Source organism: Megascapheus bottae, chromosome 1 (genome assembly GCF_031878675.1).
Source record: "Megascapheus bottae isolate mThoBot1 chromosome 1, mThoBot2.hap1, whole genome shotgun sequence".
Classification (NCBI taxonomy): Eukaryota; Metazoa; Chordata; class Mammalia; order Rodentia; family Geomyidae; genus Megascapheus; species Megascapheus bottae.
In genome coordinates this window covers 76,129,615-76,141,941 of record NC_143509.1, presented here as the reverse complement: position 1 = coordinate 76,141,941, position 12,327 = coordinate 76,129,615, and the positions used below count along the sequence as shown (strand labels likewise).

The following is a 12,327-nucleotide window of genomic DNA, read 5'->3' as shown; positions in this document are numbered from 1 at the left end:
ATTCTACAGAGGGGACAAGCTATGTATGTATGCTTGCAGGAAATTATAAAAGTTACTGTCTGCTTAATTGAAATTTCTATGTGTTAATTAAGTGTGATTCCTATATTCTTAATCCTAGTTATTCATAATAGTGCCATGGTAATTGAGTGATTTTGAATGTCATCAGAATAATCATTGAAAGTGGTCTGGAGCAAAACATATTTAAATCAATATGACACCATTTAACCAATTCTGACACTAAGGATATCTGTAAGTTTCTGTATAAAATTCTGGGTTCTAGTGGTAGTGGTTCAAGCTTTTAATCTTAGCTGCAGGCTGAGACCTGCAGGATTACACTTAGAACCCAACATAATCAGAAATGGCCAAGAGATTTCATCTTCAATTAGGAACCCAAAATTTTGGCTGGAAGCTTGGATCAAGTGGTAGAGCACCAGCTGTAAGGGTGAAGCCAAAAGAGGCTGACGTCCTATGTTCAAAACATAGAACAGACAAAAACAGTGGTTTCAAATTAGTGCAAATCCATTTATGTGATATTATCTCGTACATCATTTATTTTTAGTGTAATATTTTTATTTATAATTGATGTATATTCAATTGTATTAAACAGCAATTATTTCATCTTGACATTTCTATATATTTAGGTACTATTTTCATTGAATAAAGGTTACATGGAAGGATTAATATTCAATAAAGGATATGTAACACTAATAAAGGAGATATGGAAGCATTAATATATTATGTTTTGAATCCCCACTTGCAGAAAAAATCATGAAAACAAAGTGGAAGAATAAGGAAGAATATATTAAATGCATTGACTATAAAACTGTAAGAAACTGAAAGGGACCTGTAAGGCAGGAAAGAACATGACTCTGGTAGTAAGCATGGAAGAAGTTTACTTTCAGAAACTTATATCAGCTACAGAACATTATTGGATAAGAAGATTTACATGGATTGCTTTTCCATGAATAATAGGCTCTGGCATATGCCAATATGATTAAGCATCCTCTTCTTCTCTGTCAGTCATGGCTTTGCAATGACTGATTTCAAAGAATTGCTTGTTATGAGAGGGAGGACGAGAGGAAACATTTGAAAGAAAAAAATGATTAATGACATCATTACTGAATCCTGAACCTATTATGCAAAATCCTACCACGTGTGTTTGTATGAAAAGAAAGGGGAAAGAATCAAATATCTACAGATTGCCTGATTCTGAATCATTGACTTGAAATACATGAACACAGCAGGCCACACGTGGAAGATTAACTTGATTTCCTGGCTAGATAGGAGGTGGTGATGAGTGACAGTTCTTACATACAAATTTGAGTAGGAACAAAAGAACTAATATTACTTTTGTGCTGTAAGGTAAGGCATTTGTGGACTGAAAACAGCATGCTAGGAAAGGCTGAACTTTACAGAGAATGAAGCTGTGAATACACTGGACATATTTTTGGTAAGCTCACACAACTCCGATCATACAAGATATTCTGCGGTTCTCTATAATTAGAACTTTAAATTATTCCAAGTACAGTGATAACAAATAAGCCCACATATTTGAGCATGCCTAAAGAAAATATCTTATATATTTCCTGTCAAAAATAGAGGAAAATATGGAGACTGTGTGTGTGTGTGTGTGTGTGTGTGTGTGTGTGTGTGTGTGTGTGTGTGTGTAGAGTTGTGAGGACAGCTGTGAGGTACATATATTAGGTACAAATATTTTTCATGCCAGACATTGGTGCCTGATGCCTATCATTCTATCTACTTGGGAGACTGAGATTATTGGGATCTTGTTTCAAGGCCAACCTTGGCAAAGCATTTCTGGAGATCTCTTCTTTAGGAATTACTGGACATAGTGTCACATGCCTGACATAGGGCATCATATCCCCCAGGGAAGGAAACAGATTACCATGAGAAAATGAGGCTAGAGATGTGACTCAATAGCTAATGTATCTGTCAAACAATCTGGGGAACTGGAACTCAAACATCTTTATGCATGGATGGCATAAGCCTGTTATTTAAGAAAAAATATTCCGAGTTAGTTATGGCTGGGTCTTGCCTGAAACCTTAGTTACTCAGGAGGCCGAGATCTGAGGATCATGGTTCAAAGCCAGCCTGGGCACTAAAGTCCCTGAGACTTTTATTTTTTTCCAATTAACCAGCAGAAAACTGGAAATGGTGCTCTGGCTCAAGTAGTAAAGAAATAGCCTTGAGCTGAAGAGCTCAGGGATGGTGCCAGCGCCCAAAGTTCAAGCCCCAAAACTGACAAAAGAAAAAAATACATTACTGGAACTATATATGCATGCAAAATATTCATAAGCCTTGGAAAATGTTTTTGCCAAAAATATAATGAAAATCTTAGAAGATGAACAATACTTAAATACATTGCATTACAAAAGGAAGAGAGAAACATGAAATTCACTGATAGGTGCTGAATAATAGGAAAGGGGAAGTGGAAAAGTCAGAGTTAGTTAAGAGTCATTCTATTGAAAGAATTGTACATGCATGTTTGAAATCCCATAATGAAAGCCCTGGAAAAATGAACACCAGCCTACAAAAGTAAATGAGTGAAATGTAAAACAAGTGGATTGTGGTATTAGTAGAAGATGAGGAATGTGAAAGGAGAGTAACAGAGAGTGAATAGGATCAAAATTACATTTGCACAGTTTTAGAAATGGAGCAATGAAGATTGTTGAGGTTGATTTGGAAGAATGAGGGGGATGAGAGAGAAGGGTGAAGTAGATGAGTCTGATCAAGATATATCATAGATATGTAAGAACATATGAAAAAGACACTCTCTTTTTCAACTAATTGAGGCTAATAAAAATGTCCGGGGAGCAGTACAGTTTTGCATGCTATTGTCATTTATTTCTGTAGCTTTACAATAAATAACAAAGATATATGAAACACTTAAAAAGGACAGGATTGCTGAAATTATAACAGATATGATCAAAGTAAAACCATGTGATTCATTACAAACATGGATGATAAAGCGGCAGCAGGTCCCCTGTGTTGCACTGTATGAGAATGATGTCTGAGTTACTAGATAAAAATAAGTCAGTGTAGGAGGGCTTACCAAATTTCTTTTGCCAAATAGCATGAGGGAGAATCCTGGCTTCCTTTTCTGAGTAAGACTTTGCAGCTATAACTCCGGATCTAAGAGTGTGTAAGAAGCTACTAATCACCTAAGAAGTTGTAAAAACAGATATGATAGACATATGCATGAAAGTGTCAATTCTGTCAAATATCTATGAACTATGTGAGATAAATAGTACTAAAGGAAAGTACCCAAGGATGTTTTTAATCTAGTATAGTGACAGATATAATATGGAGAGCTAAAGATACCACTATGAGTAATTGCTAAAGAAGGTAGAAATAATTATGCCTACAATATCACACACTGCATTGCTAATTTTCTATTCACATATTGTACTACAGGTAAGAAATAATTAAAATGATTGATAGGACCACCTAGAAAGGATTACGGCTGTGGACACTGGCCTCTTTAACATTTTGTTGGATGTTTGTAGCATAAAGACTTGATTTAATACATTTCTATATTATAAAGGTCTTTTACTTTGAGAAGATATTTGGGAGAAAATGATATTGAAAGCAGTATATCAGTCTTAGGTAGATAGGACGGTCAAGACTTCTCAAATTGAATTAAACAAAGAATTTTAGATGAAAGAATCTCCCCCAAGTATTAGAAAAACTGGAAGAATTACAGTAGTGAGTAGGAAGGAGAGAAAATTGCAATTCACCCCTGGGCTACTAGGGCAGAAGGAAATGGTTCAAAACTCACTGAATCTCCATGAGTTCTGGAGGGTTACTTGCATGGGTGAAATCACTGCTGTTCCAGTCCTGAGCTGGGTGGAAAGTGAACCTTCACTGAACTTGTGAAGACAAAGTGCCCACAATTTGGTCATGCCTCCAGGCCATTGCTGGTGTCCAAAGCTCGATGTCTGCTGCTATCACACCAAGGGCCAGAGCCAACAAGAACTGTTCTCTGAGGCTGTCGCTTAAGCAGAAGCAGATGACAAATATCTTCCCCTTCTCACTTCCAACCATTGAGTAGAATCTCTTGCTGGCAGGTCCTAACTGGAAATCTTAAACCCAGAGTATGCCAAAGGTATTTTAATAATTGGGGAATCTACAGAAAGGGGAGGGGGAAACCAGGTGAAATCTCTGTCTCAGTTACCCTGGTTTTAATAAACAAATGAATAAAACAAATACACAAATTATTGTGATGAAGTGGTGTAAAACACAAAGAAACGTCAATAAGAAAGGGTGAATGAAGGAAGGAGAAATGTGTTCTTGGTTGAGCTATTTTGCCTGGTATCAGTTTGGCTGAACTTGCAGGGTTAATAAATACAAAGCAAAAGGGGGGTATCATGATGGATGCAGGAAGGGACAAAAGGAAATACTGGCAGAAATGAGAACAAAGAGGTTTCTGCTCTGGAAAATTATTTCCATGTATTATATCTGGTTTTGCCTATAAGTCATTGTTTGTATGCTAGCTTTTCATGGAAAAAATCTTCAGTGTATGTTATTTTTATTTTTAACAAAATAAAATAATATATGGGATAGTTAATATTTATTAAGATATCTAAAGAATGCTCATTTCAATGCCATGATAGAGATTTTTCACTGTTTGATTTTTTTTTTTTTTTTGCCAGTCCTGGAGCTTGTACTCAAGGCCTGAGCATTGTTCTTGAGTTTTCTCATTGTTAAAGTTCTACAGCTTGAGACACAGAACCACTTCTGTCTTTTTCTATGTAGATGGTACCAAGAAATCGAACCCAGGTCTTCATGAATGTTAAGCAAGTACTCTCCCACTAGGCCTAACTCCCGGCCAACTGCTTGAAAATTTTGAGCATGTACATTAAAAATATTTTAGCTGCTGTTTAAATCTTTTTTTGCCAGTCTTGGGGCTTGAACTCAGGGCCTGAACACTGTCCTTGGGCTTTCTCAGGGTAGAGCTCTACCACTAGAGCCACAGCACCACTTCCAGCTTTTTTCTATATATGTTATACCAAGGAATCGAACTCAGGTCTTCATGCATGCTAGGCAAGAAATCTACCTCTAGGCCAAACTCCCAAACCCTGCTGTTTAATTATTTTTTTTCTTTTTTTTTTTCAGTCTTTTTTTCTATTTCAATGTATAGAGGGATTACAGTTATATTCAAGTTATATTCACTAGATAGAGGGTGCATTACTTCTCACATACTGATATCCATTCTTATGTTTTTGTTCGCATTTCTCTCCCCCCAACCCCTCCCCTCATTTTTCCCCTCCTATTTCAAGTAAACAGGTAAACATCTATATAATATACCAGATAACAAAGTGGGATACTGTAACAATATGAGATTAACCAAAGGTCAACATAAGAGAAGGGAGAAAAACATAATGCATAAAGTAACAGTCACATAATTAAGCTCTTGTTTCCATGTCCTGGAGGTCCATTAATTTGGCCTTATGTAGCAGCTAGGGTTAGAGCTATTGTACTCCTCTGCTAGGAGAGTTTTGGAATCCAAGTCTTTCCATTTCCATACAAATGATGTGATGTCGTTCTTTGTGATGGTGGCATAGAATTCTGTTGTGTATAAATACCACATCTTATTGATCCAAAATCATCAACTGAGGGGCATCTGGGTTGTTCTATATCTTTGCTATGGTAAATAGTGCTGCAATGAACATTTCAACCCTCATTGTTTCTGATGCAAGCAATTTCATTTAGAGACACTCTGGCATATGTTAGTTTCCTGTCATTCGTTTTTGAAATTGTTTGCTCTGACCTATCTTTTCCCCCTGAAGTTAGTGCTAGGCTCAGAAGGCCATGCAAGTAGAAAAATGTTTATTTTGTGGTGTGGATTTGTCTTGGTGGCCTGCTGAGCTCTTATCATTTGCCCCTCAGGCTGGTCTCTACATTAATAGCAGTTGGTATTTCCACAGCACTCTCAGGAGAACCCCTGTGGACAGACCTGGTCACTTGGCCATCTCTCCAACAGTCTTCCTGCTGTAGTTCCTACAGCTCTCTGCACTGTCTTTCCACCAACTGCTGGCTCCAGTCTGAGGGAATCTAGCAACCTGTGGATGCTCTTGTTCTGTGCCTAGGCTGATGGAACCTTCTGAGTTATTCCATGGTCTCTCCTTTTCTGTTTTTTTCCATATATTTTTAGTGTAATTAATAGAAGGGTTACATTATATTCACCACATAGAAGGTGCATTACTTAACATACATTGATACTTTTTCTCATGTCTTTGTCCCAATTTCCCTCCACCCTAGCCCTGCCCTACGGCTTGTTTTCACCCCTTCCCTATCCGATTTCAAATAACCAAATACCCATATATACAATATAGCTGATAACAAGGTGAACTAATGTAACAGTATGAGATAACAAAGGGACAATAAGAGAGATGAGAGATAACATAGTACATTATGGACAACACTCACTAATTATAAGGCTTTTGTTTCTATATCCTGGAGGTCCTTTCATTCAGTGCCATACTGTATAACCTTATGTATCTAGGTTTTGTTCTATTTTAAGTCTCTGCTAGGAGAGCCCAAGAAATCTACTGATTATGACAAATGAGGGAAACCACTGAGCCTATGTTCCTTTGAGTCTGGCTTACTTCACTTAATATGATTTTTTCTAAGTCTTTCCATTTCCTTACAAATGGGACAATGTCATTGTTTCTGACAGCAGCATAGAATTCCATTGTGTTTAAATACCACATCTTGTTGATCCACTCATCAACTAAGGGACATCTGGGTTGGTTCCATATCTTTGCTATGGTAAATAGTGCTGCAACAAACATCATTGTGCTAGTGGATTTAGTATGTCCTTGTTTCTGGACTATTGGGTAAATGCCAAGTAGTGGAATTGCTGGGTCATAGAGGAGTTCTAACTTCAGCCTTCTGAGGAAACTCCATGCTGCTTTTCATAGTGGTTGAACGAGTTTGCACTCCTACCAACAGTGTAGTATTGATCCCTTCTGGCCACAACCCCTCCAGTATCTGTTGTTATTAAATTTCTTGTTCATGGCCATTCTAACTGGAGTGGAATCTTAAAGTTGTTTTGATTTGCATTTCTTTTATGGCCAGAGATGTCAAGTATTTCTTCATGTGTCTATAGGACATTCTATTTCTACTTCAGAGAAGACTCTCTTTAAGTCTTCGGCCCATCTTTTAATGGGATAGTTGTTTCTTTGGAGATTAGTTTTAGAGTGATTCAATTTTTTGAGCTGTTGATATATTTTAGAGATGAGGCCTTTGTCTATTGTATGGTTAGTGAAGATCTTCTCCCACTCTGTAGGCTTTCAGTTCATTTCCCAGCTATGTCTTTTGCCATACAGAAGCTCTGCCATTTAATGCAGCCCCACTTATCCAAACTTTCTCTGATTTGTTGTTTCGTGGTCCTTATTAAGAAAGTTTTGACCTGTGCCAGGAGAGCTAGTGTATCTCCCATTCCTTTTTGTAAAATTTTCAGTGTATCTGCTTTGACCTCGAGGACTTTGATCCATTCCTGCTGTTTAATTCTTTATGGTGCTGTTAATTCTAGAAATTTTAGAGAATTAAGGAAACATATATATGAAAGAAGTTTTTATTGAAGTCAAGCAATTTCTTTATTTTAGTTATCTTTTCTCATTCACTTTATACAGGATGAAAAGAATTTCTCATTATAATTTACGATAATCTCTACGTACAGAAAGAAACCCACACAATAATAATACTTCATTTGAATCATTTGTTGTTTAACTTACATGACATATTAATGGTATAGGAGTAAATAAAACATTAAGCATGTTTAGGTAACTAATGAGAAAATCTGGATTAAAATTTTCAAAGAGGCTGAATTAATGAGTCACCACTTGATTCAGATACATCAAAATCCTTTCTTTGAAACTATTAAAATACAGAGATAAATTTCAAATATTTTTCATGATTTCATCAAAGATGATAGGTCCAAATTTAACATATAAACTGTTGATTTGCCTAAAATTTCTGATACAGTAGAGAATTAGCTATCAAAGAGATGACAATGATATTTCACTTGTCAAATTCAAATTGCAAACCTATAATAGGGACCAAGGGAATTATACTATTGTCATGCTGATAGCTTCTATAAATGTTTAAACAAGTACATTTCACAATCCATAAAATCAATAGTCACTATGTATTCTTTCCTAGTATGTCTATTTATGTGGGTCTTATAGAGAAAGGCACAAGAGTAGATTTGAGATGGTCTTTAATATGCTGATTTCAAAATTATTCAAAATTGCTTAAAACAATTTGGGGGGCATGGTGGTTCACGTCTGTAGTCACAGCTAGGCATGAAGTGTAAATATGAGGATCATTGTTCTAGGAGAGGAGGAAAAATCATGAGACCCTATTTGGAAAACTATAGGAAAATAGTCTGGGGATATGACACTTAGTGGAATTCCTGCCTAGTAAACAGAGAACACCTGAGGTAAAAACTCTGGTTCCACAAAATAAAATCATGAGGAAAAAATAGTTCAGAGAATTTAACAATGCTACAAATGGAATTACTATATTTAGATGATTTTTGGTGAGTTATATATGTTAAAAACTCTGACTTTTCAAATATTTCCTCCTTTTTCTAAATATAGGAGAGCTCTTAAGTATTTTATGTATCCTTGCTTTGAGGTTAGTGTTATAAATTTAATGCTCAGAATTGTTCTGAATATACAGTTCTAACAATAGATTTATCTTCCATATCCTGAATTCAATTATGTATGAAAATATTTAAAATAATGAATTAATAAACCTTTGGGAAAATGCAAAATTGACTTAAAAGGGAAACTTGCTGTATAAGTCTCACTAAATATATCATAATTTTATAGAACAATTTTAGAGCAGTCAGTGTAATTTAGAACTAAGATATCCTGTGTGTTTTCTCACTTGCAACAAAATGTTTGATTTGTTGACAGGACTATTAACTTCAGATTTTTTTACTATGTCAACAGTCAACAAAATGACAATCTGTACAAATTGTAGAGACTAAAATGACACTAACTTCTATATGAATCTTTAAAATAGAGCATATTTATAGAATATAAGTAGAATAAATTTTATCATTGCTCACAATCTTATAATTTATATTTTATTGATTGGTATAAGTTTTTTTTCTTATTTGTATTGACATGAGTTGGTTGTACAAGGGTTTTCAATTTAACAACTCCATTCTCCACCTACTTTCCAAATGAGCTTTTTTGTCTGTCTTTGTTCTGGTTTCACAGATATGTACAATGTATTTGACTATGCTTACCTTCCCTCCACTTCTCTATGTCTGCATCACAGCCATGTTCAGCTTCTTAATATTGTTTTTTTTTTAATATTAGTTCTTTTTAATTGTACAAGGAGTTTTCATCATGGTATCTCATACATCTGTATAACTTACTTTAGTGAAGTTGTTCAGATACACACCAATGATCTTGTATGTGCATTAATATATATTTATATTTTAGAGCAAACATCTAAATATGTATCCTTTGTCCCCCATCCCTCTGAACTCAGCTTAATATTATTAACTCACTTAATATGAGGTATTCCAGATCTATCCATTTTTGGGAAATGTTTCTTCAGATCTTTTGTTATAATAGAAAGTTGAATTTTGTTCAAAGATTTTTCTGCATCACTTGAGATGATCACATTATTCTAGTCCTTAATTCTGTTTAAGTTCTGGGTTATGTTTATCTGTGTTATGTTTATGAATTTAGGTTTGTTCCATCAAGTGTACATACCTGAAATGAAATCAATCTGATCATCTTAATGGTTCTATTTGCTTAGTTGTATAGCTGTTTGTATTTTATATATTTGCATTTGTGTTCATCAAAGAGATTGTTTTTAGTTTTTTTTCTTGTTTCTTTGTGGATTTCAAGGTAAGTGATTATCTTGTCATCATTGAAGGATTTTAATAATTACCTCTGCCTTCTAATATTATGGAAAAAGTTGAGTATTTTCATTAGATCTTCTTTAAAGATCTTGAATGATTCAACTAATAATCTCATGAGCTTTCATTTGTTTTGCTATTTCAATCCTATTGACTCTTATAGATCTGTTTGAGTGGTTCATATTCTCTTGGTTTTAGCTTGATAGGTTGAGGTTATCTAGGAATAAATTGGTTTCAACTATATTTTGCAGTTTATTTGACTAAGGAAATGATGTATTACTATCTTCTATATTTTACTTGCATTTCTTATGGTTTTCTAATTTTATTTGAATTATTTTTCTTAAACCTTAACAAAAGATTTATCAATCAAGATTTATCTTAGAATAATTCTTTTACTCTGTATTTTATTTGTTCCTGCTCTGGTCTTTGTTATCTTTTTCAGCCTACCATTTTTGGTTTTGTTAGTTCTTGGCTGACAAAGAGCTTGAAGCTCATGATTTGGGTATTAATATGAGATTGCCCTCTTTTATTGACATAACTGATCATGGTTGTAAACATTTCTTTAAGAATTAGCTTTCCTGGAAGGAGGAAAAAGATGGCAGCAGTTCAGTGTGAGTATTTCTGAGCTCTCACCAAGATACCAGTTCTAGCATCGTAGGTGAAATTTCATACCCAAAGATCCATCCTAAGTAAGCTTTAGCACCAAGAGATCTTGGTCAGAGAGGAGAAAGGCAGTAAAGCAGAGCAAGAAGACAGCATGGAGTGGCACCAGCCACTAGGAGCCGCCATGGAGACAAAGCAACCCTCCTGAGCCTGAGCAGACAGCGCTTCTCGGCAGCACAGATTTGCCAGCTTCAGACAGAGCCACATAGAGCCTGCTTGAGCCCAGAGCCATCACCTGGCCATGGCGCAGACCTGCCAGCTTCACAGAACCAGAAAATCCAGCAATTTGTGAGTACCTCCATGGATGTTTCCACTTCTGCTCGTTGAACGGTATTGGGAAGGAATCCCCTACCCCACCTGCCAACAGCAGCACCATATTAATTGCTGGAAAAGACCCTGCCAAACCAACTGGAGCCTGAGAAGTGATGCTGGCAGCGCCATCATTCAAATGGGCAAAGGTTTTCCCAGAGGCAGCTTAGCCGGATGTCTACCCTGGTGCTAGCAGAAGTTCCTCCTCCCGGGCAGGGCTGCACTCCTGGTAAACAAAGCTGCTTGTGGCTCCACCATTTTTTTTCTGCCCAATCAAGCAAACTGATCAGAAAAACCACAAAGCCAAATTGCAGGAGAAAAGAATTTTTGAAGGGTTTGGATCGTGAATTTAGTGAAGACACAAGTTTCCCACCCCAATCTCCCAAAAAAACAAACAAACTGAAGAACACCCCCCACTTTTTTCATTGGCATTTTTATGTGTTCTTTTTGCTTTTGCCATTTTACCTCCAACTTTTTTAATGTTATGTTTTTCTTTCCACTTTTTTCTTCACTGCTGTCATTGTGGTCATTCCTAGAAATATAGTAACAGTTACAGACTGTATATAAATTATATTTGTACTGACACAGTCACCTGCTTTTTGTACTGTCAGTTCTTAACCCTAGTATTTCTTGTTTAAGAACTCACAATTGTATGGGCACTCCCCCCACCTTTTTTTCTTTTCTTTTCTTTAAAATTTTTTTCTATTATTGATCTCTTTCCTATATATACCTTCCTCTTTTCTTTATATATTTTTCTTATTGCTATTCTTATTTTTTATAAGTTTTATCTTATTTTTTCTAAATTTTATTTCACCTTTCTATCACCTTAGGTCAGTTATCCTTACACTATCCCTTTCCTTTATTACTATATTAATCTTTCACTCATACATTACTCTTTTCTTACCTCCCCTCTTGTCTCTTATACTCTTTTTCTATCTCTGGGCCTCTGTTCATCCTTCAACTTTTATAATGCATGTATCTATAGTTGATTGTTGTTGAGCAATACTGTATATCTAGGGGTTCAATTATACTGTAGATCCAGAGTGACTTAAATATCATAGAGACCAGATTGTGGGTTTTTTTAAATCATAAAACAGTGATCCGTGGTGGTGTTAGATTTTTCTGTAAGTACATAAAAAGAGAGAGAGAGAGAGAGAGAGAGAGAGAGAGAGAGAGAGAGAGAGAGAGAGAGAGCTAATACCCATCTAAAATGTGAACTTCTGTTGTCTGGCCAGCTAAAGAGCTCTACGTTGGTTATATATCAAAAATCATAACCTTGTGTAGTATTAATTTTGCTCCCATTTTCACATGGGCAGAACAAGAAACTCAAGAAAAGTGGCAAATCAAGGAATAGCATCTCCTACCCAATATAAACAGGCAATGGAATAGTCAAAGGCAAAACTAGAGGAGCCTATACCAAATGCAGTTGGTATACATGATTAATGAAA

General features: G+C 35.7%; 1 protein-coding gene across 2 annotated transcripts in view; it reads left to right on the top strand.

The window, feature by feature from the left end:
* Epha6 (EPH receptor A6) overlaps positions 1-12,327 on the top strand; it is a 707,005-nt gene that overhangs the window by 74,667 nt on the left and 620,011 nt on the right. Inside the window, exon 1 of one of the 2 annotated variants that reach the window (XM_090347625.1) lies at positions 10,774-10,858. The exons of the other annotated variant lie outside the window; for it this stretch is intronic. The gene's annotated coding sequence lies outside the window, so the exon portion shown is untranslated. Of the gene's footprint in view, positions 1-10,773; positions 10,859-12,327 lie in introns of those variants that run through there. 2 annotated transcript variants of the gene reach the window in all.